The following is a 12,231-nucleotide window of genomic DNA, read 5'->3' on the forward strand; positions in this document are numbered from 1 at the left end:
GACTGAGGTTCAATCCCTGTCACTAACTGAGGTCCAATTCCTGTCACTGACTGGGATTCAATCCCTGTCACTGATTGAGGTTCAATCCCTGTCACTGACGGAAATTCAATCCCTGTCACTGACTGAGTTTCAATCCCTGTCACTGACTGAGAGTCAATCCGTGTCACTGACTGAGGTTCAATCCCTGTCACTGACTGCGGTTCAATCCCTGTAAAACACTGAGATTCAATCCCTGTCACTAATTGATGTTCAATCCCTGTCACAGACTGAGTTTCAATGCATGTCACTGACTGAGAGTCAATCCCTGTCACTGACTGAGATTCAATCCCTGTCACTGATTGAGGTTCAATCCCTGTCACTGACTGTAATTCAATACCTGTCACTGACTGAAGCTCAATCCCTGTCACTGAATGAATTTCAATCGCTGTCACTGACTGAGGTTAAATCCATGTCACTGACTCAGAGTCAATCCCTGTCACTGACTGAGGTTCAATCCCTGTCACTGACTGAGATTCAATCCCTGTCACTGACTCATAGTCAATCCCTGTCACTGACTGCGATTCAATTCCTGTCACGGACTGAGGTTCAATCCCTCTCACTGACTGAGGTTCAATTCCTGTCACTGACTGGGATTCAATCCCTGTCACTGACTGAGATTCAATCCCTGTCACTGACTGACATTCAATCCCTGTCACTGACTTAGAGAGAATCCCTGTCACTGACTGAGATTCAATTCCTGTCACTGACTGAAATTCCATCCCTGTCACTGACTGAGATTCAATCCCTTTCACTGACTGAGATTCAATTCCTGTCACTGACTGAGATTCAATTCCTGTCACTGACTGAGATTCAATCCCTGTCACTGACTGAGGTTCACTCCCTGTCACTGACTGAGATTCAATCCCTGTCACTGACTGAGATTCAATCCCTGTCACTGGCTGAGATTCATTTCCTGTCACTGACTGAGAGTCAATTCCTGAAACTGACTGCGATTCAATCCCTGACACTGACTCAGAGTCAATCCCTGTCACTGACTGCGATTCAATTCCTGTCACTGACTGAGGTTCAATCCCTGTCACTGACTGAGGTTCAATTCCTGTCACTGACTGGGATTCAATCCCTGTCACTGACTGAGATTCAATCCCTGTCACTGACTGACATTCAATCCCTGTCACTGACTTAGAGAGAATCCCTGTCACTGACTGAGATTCAATTCCTGTCACTGACTGAAATTCCATCCCTGTCACTGACTGTGATTCAATCTCTTTCACTGACTGAGATTCAATTCCTGTCACTGACTGAGATTCAATTCCTGTCACTGACTGAGATTCAATCCCTGTCACTGACTGAGGTTCATTTCCTGTCACTGACTGAGATTCAATCCCTGTCACTGACTGAGATTCAATCCCTGTCACTGACAGTGGTTCATTTCCTGTCACTGACTGAGAGCCAATCCCTGTCACTGACTGAGATTCAATTCCTGTCACTGACTGAGTTTCAATCCATGTCACTGACTGAAAGTCAATTCCTGTCACTGATTAAGGATCAATTCCTGTCACTGACTGAAATTCCATCCCTGTCACTGACTGAGATTCAATCCCTTTCACTGACTGAGATTCAATTCCTGTCACTGACTGAGATTCAATCCCTGTCACTGACTGAGATTCATTCCCTGTCACTGACTGAGGATAAATCCCTGACACTGACTCAGGATCAATCCCTGTCACTGATTGAGATCCAATCCATGTCACTGACTGAGATTCAATTCCTGTCACTGACTGTGATTCAATCTATGGCACTGATTGAGATTCAATCCATGTCACTGACTGAGGTTCACTCCCTGTCACTGACTGAGCTTCAATCCCTGTTACTGACTGAGATTCAATCCCTGTCACTGACTGAGGTTCAATCCCTGTCAATGACTGAGGTTTAATTCCTGAAACTGACTGAGATTCAATCCCTGTCACTGACTGAGATTCAATCCCTGTCACTGACTCAGAGTCAATCCCTGTCACTGACTGAGATTCAATCCCTGTCACTGAACGAGATTCAATCCCTGTCACTGACTCAGAGTCAATCCCTGTCACTGACTGAGATTCAATTCCTGTCACTGACTGAGGTTCAATCCCTGTCACTAACTGAGGTCCAATTCCTGTCACTGACTGGGATTCAATCCCTGTCACTGATTGAGGTTCAATCCCTGTCACTGACGGAAATTCAATCCCTGTCACTGACTGAGTTTCAATCCCTGTCACTGACTGAGAGTCAATCCGTGTCACTGACTGAGGTTCAATCCCTGTCACTGACTGCGGTTTAGACCCTGTCACTGACTGAGATTCAATCCCTGTCACTAATTGATGTTCAATCCCTGTCACAGACTGAGTTTCAATGCATGTCACTGACTGAGAGTCAATCCCTGTCACTGACTGAGATTCAATCCCTGTCACTGATTGAGGTTCAATCCCTGTCACTGACTGTAATTCAATACCTGTCACTGACTGAAGCTCAATCCCTGTCACTGAATGAATTTCAATCGCTGTCACTGACTGAGGTTAAATCCATGTCACTGACTCAGAGTCAATCCCTGTCACTGACTGAGGTTCAATCCCTGTCACTGACTGAGATTCAATCCCTGTCACTGACTCAGAGTCAATCCCTGTCACTGACTGCGATTCAATTCCTGTCACGGACTGAGGTTCAATCCCTCTCACTGACTGAGGTTCAATTCCTGTCACTGACTGGGATTCAATCCCTGTCACTGACTGAGATTCAATCCCTGTCACTGACTGACATTCAATCCCTGTCACTGACTTAGAGAGAATCCCTGTCACTGACTGAGATTCAATTCCTGTCACTGACTGAAATTCCATCCCTGTCACTGACTGAGATTCAATCCCTTTCACTGACTGAGATTCAATTCCTGTCACTGACTGAGATTCAATTCCTGTCACTGACTGAGATTCAATCCCTGTCACTGACTGAGGTTCACTCCCTGTCACTGACTGAGATTCAATCCCTGTCACTGACTGAGATTCAATCCCTGTCACTGGCTGAGATTCATTTCCTGTCACTGACTGAGAGTCAATTCCTGAAACTGACTGCGATTCAATCCCTGACACTGACTGAGGTTAAATCCCTGTCACTGACTCAGAGTCAATCCCTGTCACTGACTGAGATTCAATCCCTGTCACTGACTGAGATTCAATCCCTGTCACTGACTCAGAGTCAATCCCTGTCACTGACTGCGATTCAATTCCTGTCACTGACTGAGGTTCAATCCCTGTCACTGACTGAGGTTCAATTCCTGTCACTGACTGGGATTCAATCCCTGTCACTGACTGAGATTCAATCCCTGTCACTGACTGACATTCAATCCCTGTCACTGACTTAGAGAGAATCCCTGTCACTGACTGAGATTCAATTCCTGTCACTGACTGAAATTCCATCCCTGTCACTGACTGAGATTCAATCTCTTTCACTGACTGAGATTCAATTCCTGTCACTGACTGAGATTCAATTCCTGTCACTGACTGAGATTCAATCCCTGTCACTGACTGAGGTTCATTTCCTGTCACTGACTGAGATTCAATCCCTGTCACTGACTGAGATTCAATCCCTGTCACTGACAGTGGTTCATTTCCTGTCACTGACTGAGAGCCAATCCCTGTCACTGACTGAGATTCAATTCCTGTCACTGACTGAGTTTCAATCCCTGTCACTGACTGAAAGTCAATTCCTGTCACTGATTAAGGATCAATTCCTGTCACTGACTGAAATTCCATCCCTGTCACTGACTGAGATTCAATCCCTTTCACTGACTGAGATTCAATTCCTGTCACTGACTGAGATTCAATCCCTGTCACTGACTGAGATTCATTCCCTGTCACTGACTGAGGATAAATCCCTGACACTGACTCAGGATCAATCCCTGTCACTGATTGAGATCCAATCCCTGTCACTGACTGAGATTCAATTCCTGTCACTGACTGTGATTCAATCTATGGCACTGATTGAGATTCAATCCATGTCACTGACTGAGGTTCACTCCCTGTCACTGACTGAGCTTCAATCCCTGTTACTGACTGAGATTCAATCCCTGTCACTGACTGAGGTTCAATCCCTGTCAATGACTGAGGTTTAATTCCTGAAACTGACTGAGATTCAATCCCTGTCACTGACTGAGATTCAATCCCTGTCACTGACTCAGAGTCAATCCCTGTCACTGACTGAGATTCAATCCCTGTCACTGAACGAGATTCAATCCCTGTCACTGACTCAGAGTCAATCCCTGTCACTGACTGAGATTCAATTTCTGTCACTGACTGAGGTTCAATCCCTGTCACTAACTGAGGTCCAATTCCTGTCACTGACTGGGATTCAATCCCTGTCACTGACTGAGATTCAATTCCTGTCACTGACTGAAATTCCATCCCTGTCACTGACTGAGATTCAATCCCTGTCACTGACAGAGATTCAATCCCTTTCACTGACTGAGATTCAATTCCTGTCACTGACTGAGATTCAATTCCTGTCACTGACTGAGATTCAATCCCTGTCACTGACTGAGAGTCAATCCCTTTCACTGACTGAGATTCAATTCCTGTCACTGACTGAGATTCAATTCCTGTCACTGACTGAGATTCAATCCCTGTCACTGACTGAGAGTCAATCCCTGTCACTGACTGAGATTCAATTCCTGTCACTGACTGAGATTCAATCCCTGTCACTGACTGAGTGTCAATCCCTGTCACTGACTGAGATTCAATCCCTGTCACTGACTGAGATTCAATCCCTTTCACTGACTGAGATTCAATTCCTGTCACTGACTGAGATTCAATTCCTGTCACTGACTGAGATTCAATCCCTGTCACTGACTGAGAGTCAATCCCTTTCACTGACTGAGATTCAATTCCTGTCACTGACTGAGATTCAATTCCTGTCACTGACTGAGATTCAATCCCTGTCACTGACTGAGAGTCAATCCCTTTCACTGACTGAGATTCAATTCCTGTCACTGACTGAGATTCAATCCCTGTCACTGACTGAGATTCAATTCCTGTCACTGACTGAGATTCAATTCCTGTCACTGACTGAGATTCAATCCCTGTCACTGACTGAGAGTCAATCCCTGTCACTGACTGAGATTCAATTCCTGTCACTGACTGAGATTCAATCCCTGTCACTGACTGAGAGTCAATCCCTTTCACTGACTGAGATTCAATTCCTGTCACTGACTGAGATTCAATCCCTGTCACTGAATGAGATTCAATCCCTGTCACTGACTCAGAGTCAATCCCTGTCACTGACTGAGATTCAATTCCTGTCACTGACTGAGGTTCAATCCCTGTCACTGACTGAGGTCCAATTCCTGTCACTGACTGGGATTCAATCCCTGTCAATGACTGAGATTCAATTCCTGTCACTGACTGAAATTCCATCCCTGTCACTGACTGAGATTCAATCCCTGTCACTGACTGACATTCAATCCCTGTCACTGACTTAGAGAGAATCCCTGTCACTGACTGAGATTCAATTCCTGTCACTGACTGAAATTCCATCCCTGTCACTGACTGAGATTCAATCCCTTTCACTGACTGAGATTCAATTCCTGTCACTGACTGAGATTCAATTCCTGTCACTGACTGAGATTCAATCCCTGTCACTGACTGAGGTTCACTCCCTGTCACTGACTGAGATTCAATCCCTGTCACTGACTGAGATTCAATCCCTGTCACTGGCTGAGATTCATTTCCTGTCACTGACTGAGAGTCAATTCCTGAAACTGACTGCGATTCAATCCCTGACACTGACTGAGGTTAAATCCCTGTCACTGACTCAGAGTCAATCCCTGTCACTGACTGAGATTCAATCCCTGTCACTGACTGAGATTCAATCCCTGTCACTGACTCAGAGTCAATCCCTGTCACTGACTGCGATTCAATTCCTGTCACTGACTGAGGTTCAATCCCTGTCACTGACTGAGGTTCAATACCTGTCACTGACTGGGATTCAATCCCTGTCACTGACTGAGATTCAATCCCTGTCACTGACTGACATTCAATCCCTGTCACTGACTTAGAGAGAATCCCTGTCACTGACTGAGATTCAATTCCTGTCACTGACTGAAATTCCATCCCTGTCACTGACTGAGATTCAATCTCTTTCACTGACTGAGATTCAATTCCTGTCACTGACTGAGATTCAATTCCTGTCACTGACTGAGATTCAATCCCTGTCACTGACTGAGGTTCATTTCCTGTCACTGACTGAGATTCAATCCCTGTCACTGACTGAGATTCAATCCCTGTCACTGACAGTGGTTCATTTCCTGTCACTGACTGAGAGCCAATCCCTGTCACTGACTGAGATTCAATTCCTGTCACTGACTGAGTTTCAATCCCTGTCACTGACTGAAAGTCAATTCCTGTCACTGATTAAGGATCAATTCCTGTCACTGACTGAAATTCCATCCCTGTCACTGACTGAGATTCAATCCCTTTCACTGACTGAGATTCAATTCCTGTCACTGACTGAGATTCAATCCCTGTCACTGACTGAGATTCATTCCCTGTCACTGACTGAGGATAAATCCCTGACACTGACTCAGGATCAATCCCTGTCACTGATTGAGATCCAATCCCTGTCACTGACTGAGATTCAATTCCTGTCACTGACTGTGATTCAATCTATGGCACTGATTGAGATTCAATCCATGTCACTGACTGAGGTTCACTCCCTGTCACTGACTGAGCTTCAATCCCTGTTACTGACTGAGATTCAATCCCTGTCACTGACTGAGGTTCAATCCCTGTCAATGACTGAGGTTTAATTCCTGAAACTGACTGAGATTCAATCCCTGTCACTGACTGAGATTCAATCCCTGTCACTGACTCAGAGTCAATCCCTGTCACTGACTGAGATTCAATCCCTGTCACTGAACGAGATTCAATCCCTGTCACTGACTCAGAGTCAATCCCTGTCACTGACTGAGATTCAATTCCTGTCACTGACTGAGGTTCAATCCCTGTCACTAACTGAGGTCCAATTCCTGTCACTGACTGGGATTCAATCCCTGTCACTGACTGAGATTCAATTCCTGTCACTGACTGAAATTCCATCCCTGTCACTGACTGAGATTCAATCCCTGTCACTGACTGAGATTCAATCCCTTTCACTGACTGAGATTCAATTCCTGTCACTGACTGAGATTCAATCCCTTTCACTGACTGAGATTCAATTCCTGTCACTGACTGAGATTCAATCCCTGTCACTGACTGAGATTCATTCCCTGTCACTGACTGAGGATAAATCCCTGACACTGACTCAGGATCAATCCCTGTCACTGATTGAGATCCAATCCCTGTCACTGACTGAGATTCAATTCCTGTCACTGACTGTGATTCAATCTATGGCACTGATTGAGATTCAATCCATGTCACTGACTGAGGTTCACTCCCTGTCACTGACTGAGCTTCAATCCCTGTTACTGACTGAGATTCAATCCCTGTCACTGACTGAGGTTCAATCCCTGTCAATGACTGAGGTTTAATTCCTGAAACTGACTGAGATTCAATCCCTGTCACTGACTGAGATTCAATCCCTGTCACTGACTCAGAGTCAATCCCTGTCACTGACTGAGATTCAATCCCTGTCACTGAACGAGATTCAATCCCTGTCACTGACTCAGAGTCAATCCCTGTCACTGACTGAGATTCAATTCCTGTCACTGACTGAGGTTCAATCCCTGTCACTAACTGAGGTCCAATTCCTGTCACTGACTGGGATTCAATCCCTGTCACTGACTGAGATTCAATTCCTGTCACTGACTGAAATTCCATCCCTGTCACTGACTGAGATTCAATCCCTGTCACTGACTGAGATTCAATCCCTTTCACTGACTGAGATTCAATTCCTGTCACTGACTGAGATTCAATTCCTGTCACTGACTGAGATTCAATTCCTGTCACTGACTGAGAGTCAATCCCTTTCACTGACTGAGATTCAATTCCTGTCACTGACTGAGATTCAATTCCTGTCACTGACTGAGATTCAATCCCTGTCACTGACTGAGAGTCAATCCCTGTCACTGACTGAGATTCAATTCCTGTCACTGACTGAGATTCAATCCCTGTCACTGACTGAGTGTCAATCCCTGTCACTGACTGAGATTCAATCCCTGTCACTGACTGAGATTCAATCCCTTTCACTGACTGAGATTCAATTCCTGTCACTGACTGAGATTCAATTCCTGTCACTGACTGAGATTCAATCCCTGTCACTGACTGAGAGTCAATCCCTTTCACTGACTGAGATTCAATTCCTGTCACTGACTGAGATTCAATTCCTGTCACTGACTGAGATTCAATCCCTGTCACTGACTGAGAGTCAATCCCTTTCACTGACTGAGATTCAATTCCTGTCACTGACTGAGATTCAATTCCTGTCACTGACTGAGATTCAATCCCTGTCACTGACTGAGATTCAATTCCTGTCACTGACTGAGATTCAATTCCTGTCACTGACTGAGATTCAATCCCTGTCACTGACTGAGAGTCAATCCCTTTCACTGACTGAGATTCAATTCCTGTCACTGACTGAGATTCAATTCCTGTCACTGACTGAGATTCAATCCCTGTCACTGACTGAGGTTCATTTCCTGTCACTGACTGAGATTCAATCCCTGTCACTGACTGAGATTCAATCCCTGTCACTGACAGTGGTTCATTTCCTGTCACTGACTGAGAGCCAATCCCTGTCACTGACTGAGATTCAATTCCTGTCACTGACTGAGTTTCAATCCCTGTCACTGACTGAAAGTCAATTCCTGTCACTGATTAAGGATCAATTCCTGTCACTGACTGAAATTCCATCCCTGTCACTGACTGAGATTCAATCCCTTTCACTGACTGAGATTCAATTCCTGTCACTGACTGAGATTCAATCCCTGTCACTGACTGAGATTCATTCCCTGTCACTGACTGAGGATAAATCCCTGACACTGACTCAGGATCAATCCCTGTCACTGATTGAGATCCAATCCCTGTCACTGACTGAGATTCAATTCCTGTCACTGACTGTGATTCAATCTATGGCACTGATTGAGATTCAATCCATGTCACTGACTGAGGTTCACTCCCTGTCACTGACTGAGCTTCAATCCCTGTTACTGACTGAGATTCAATCCCTGTCACTGACTGAGGTTCAATCCCTGTCAATGACTGAGGTTTAATTCCTGAAACTGACTGAGATTCAATCCCTGTCACTGACTGAGATTCAATCCCTGTCACTGACTCAGAGTCAATCCCTGTCACTGACTGAGATTCAATCCCTGTCACTGAACGAGATTCAATCCCTGTCACTGACTCAGAGTCAATCCCTGTCACTGACTGAGATTCAATTCCTGTCACTGACTGAGGTTCAATCCCTGTCACTAACTGAGGTCCAATTCCTGTCACTGACTGGGATTCAATCCCTGTCACTGACTGAGATTCAATTCCTGTCACTGACTGAAATTCCATCCCTGTCACTGACTGAGATTCAATCCCTGTCACTGACTGAGATTCAATCCCTTTCACTGACTGAGATTCAATTCCTGTCACTGACTGAGATTCAATCCCTTTCACTGACTGAGATTCAATTCCTGTCACTGACTGAGATTCAATCCCTGTCACTGACTGAGATTCATTCCCTGTCACTGACTGAGGATAAATCCCTGACACTGACTCAGGATCAATCCCTGTCACTGATTGAGATCCAATCCCTGTCACTGACTGAGATTCAATTCCTGTCACTGACTGTGATTCAATCTATGGCACTGATTGAGATTCAATCCATGTCACTGACTGAGGTTCACTCCCTGTCAATGACTGAGCTTCAATCCCTGTTACTGACTGAGATTCAATCCCTGTCACTGACTGAGGTTCAATCCCTGTCAATGACTGAGGTTTAATTCCTGAAACTGACTGAGATTCAATCCCTGTCACTGACTGAGATTCAATCCCTGTCACTGACTCAGAGTCAATCCCTGTCACTGACTGAGATTCAATCCCTGTCACTGAACGAGATTCAATCCCTGTCACTGACTCAGAGTCAATCCCTGTCACTGACTGAGATTCAATTCCTGTCACTGACTGAGGTTCAATCCCTGTCACTAACTGAGGTCCAATTCCTGTCACTGACTGGGATTCAATCCCTGTCACTGACTGAGATTCAATTCCTGTCACTGACTGAAATTCCATCCCTGTCACTGACTGAGATTCAATCCCTGTCACTGACTGAGATTCAATCCCTTTCACTGACTGAGATTCAATTCCTGTCACTGACTGAGATTCAATTCCTGTCACTGACTGAGATTCAATCCCTGTCACTGACTGAGAGTCAATCCCTTTCACTGACTGAGATTCAATTCCTGTCACTGACTGAGATTCAATTCCTGTCACTGACTGAGATTCAATCCCTGTCACTGACTGAGAGTCAATCCCTGTCACTGACTGAGATTCAATTCCTGTCACTGACTGAGATTCAATCCCTGTCACTGACTGAGTGTCAATCCCTGTCACTGACTGAGATTCAATCCCTGTCACTGACTGAGATTCAATCCCTTTCACTGACTGAGATTCAATTCCTGTCACTGACTGAGATTCAATTCCTGTCACTGACTGAGATTCAATCCCTGTCACTGACTGAGAGTCAATCCCTTTCACTGACTGAGATTCAATTCCTGTCACTGACTGAGATTCAATTCCTGTCACTGACTGAGATTCAATCCCTGTCACTGACTGAGAGTCAATCCCTTTCACTGACTGAGATTCAATTCCTGTCACTGACTGAGATTCAATTCCTGTCACTGACTGAGATTCAATCCCTGTCACTGACTGAGATTCAATTCCTGTCACTGACTGAGATTCAATTCCTGTCACTGACTGAGATTCAATCCCTGTCACTGACTGAGAGTCAATCCCTGTCACTGACTGAGATTCAATTCCTGTCACTGACTGAGATTCAATCCCTGTCACTGACTGAGAGTCAATCCCTTTCACTGACTGAGATTCAATTCCTGTCACTGACTGAGATTCAATCCCTGTCACTGAATGAGATTCAATCCCGGTCACTGACTGAGGTTCAATCCCTGTCACTGACTGAGGTCCAATTCCTGTCACTGACTGGGATTCAATCCCTGTCACTGACTGAGATTCAATTCCTGTCACTGACTGAAATTCCATCCCTGTCACTGACTGAGATTCAATCCCTGTCACTGACTGACATTCAATCCCTGTCACTGACTTAGAGAGAATCCCTGTCACTGACTGAGATTCAATTCCTGTCACTGACTGAAATTCCATCCCTGTCACTGACTGAGATTCAATCCCTTTCACTGACTGAGATTCAATTCCTGTCACTGACTGAGATTCAATTCCTGTCACTGACTGAGATTCAATCCCTGTCACTGACTGAGGTTCACTCCCTGTCACTGACTGAGATTCAATCCCTGTCACTGACTGAGATTCAATCCCTGTCACTGGCTGAGATTCATTTCCTGTCACTGACTGAGAGTCAATTCCTGAAACTGACTGCGATTCAATCCCTGACACTGACTGAGGTTAAATCCCTGTCACTGACTCAGAGTCAATCCCTGTCACTGACTGAGATTCAATCCCTGTCACTGACTGAGATTCAATCCCTGTCACTGACTCAGAGTCAATCCCTGTCACTGACTGCGATTCAATTCCTGTCACTGACTGAGGTTCAATCCCTGTCACTGACTGAGGTTCAATTCCTGTCACTGACTGGGATTCAATCCCTGTCACTGACTGAGATTCAATCCCTGTCACTGACTGACATTCAATCCCTGTCACTGACTTAGAGAGAATCCCTGTCACTGACTGAGATTCAATTCCTGTCACTGACTGAAATTCCATCCCTGTCACTGACTGAGATTCAATCTCTTTCACTGACTGAGATTCAATTCCTGTCACTGACTGAGATTCAATTCCTGTCACTGACTGAGATTCAATCCCTGTCACTGACTGAGGTTCATTTCCTGTCACTGACTGAGATTCAATCCCTGTCACTGATTGAGATTCAATCCCTGTCACTGACTGAGATTCATTCCCTGTCACTGACTGAGAGCCAAACCCTGTCACTGACTGAGATTCAATTCCTGTCACTGACTGAGTTTCAATCCCTGTCACTGACTGAAAGTCAATTCCTGTCACTGATTAAGGATCAATT

This window comes from Chiloscyllium plagiosum, unplaced genomic scaffold (assembly GCF_037043375.1).
Source record: "Chiloscyllium plagiosum isolate Xiang-an unplaced genomic scaffold, Cpla_swu_hap1 HiC_scaffold_18, whole genome shotgun sequence".
Lineage (NCBI taxonomy): Eukaryota > Metazoa > Chordata > Chondrichthyes > Orectolobiformes > Hemiscylliidae > Chiloscyllium > Chiloscyllium plagiosum.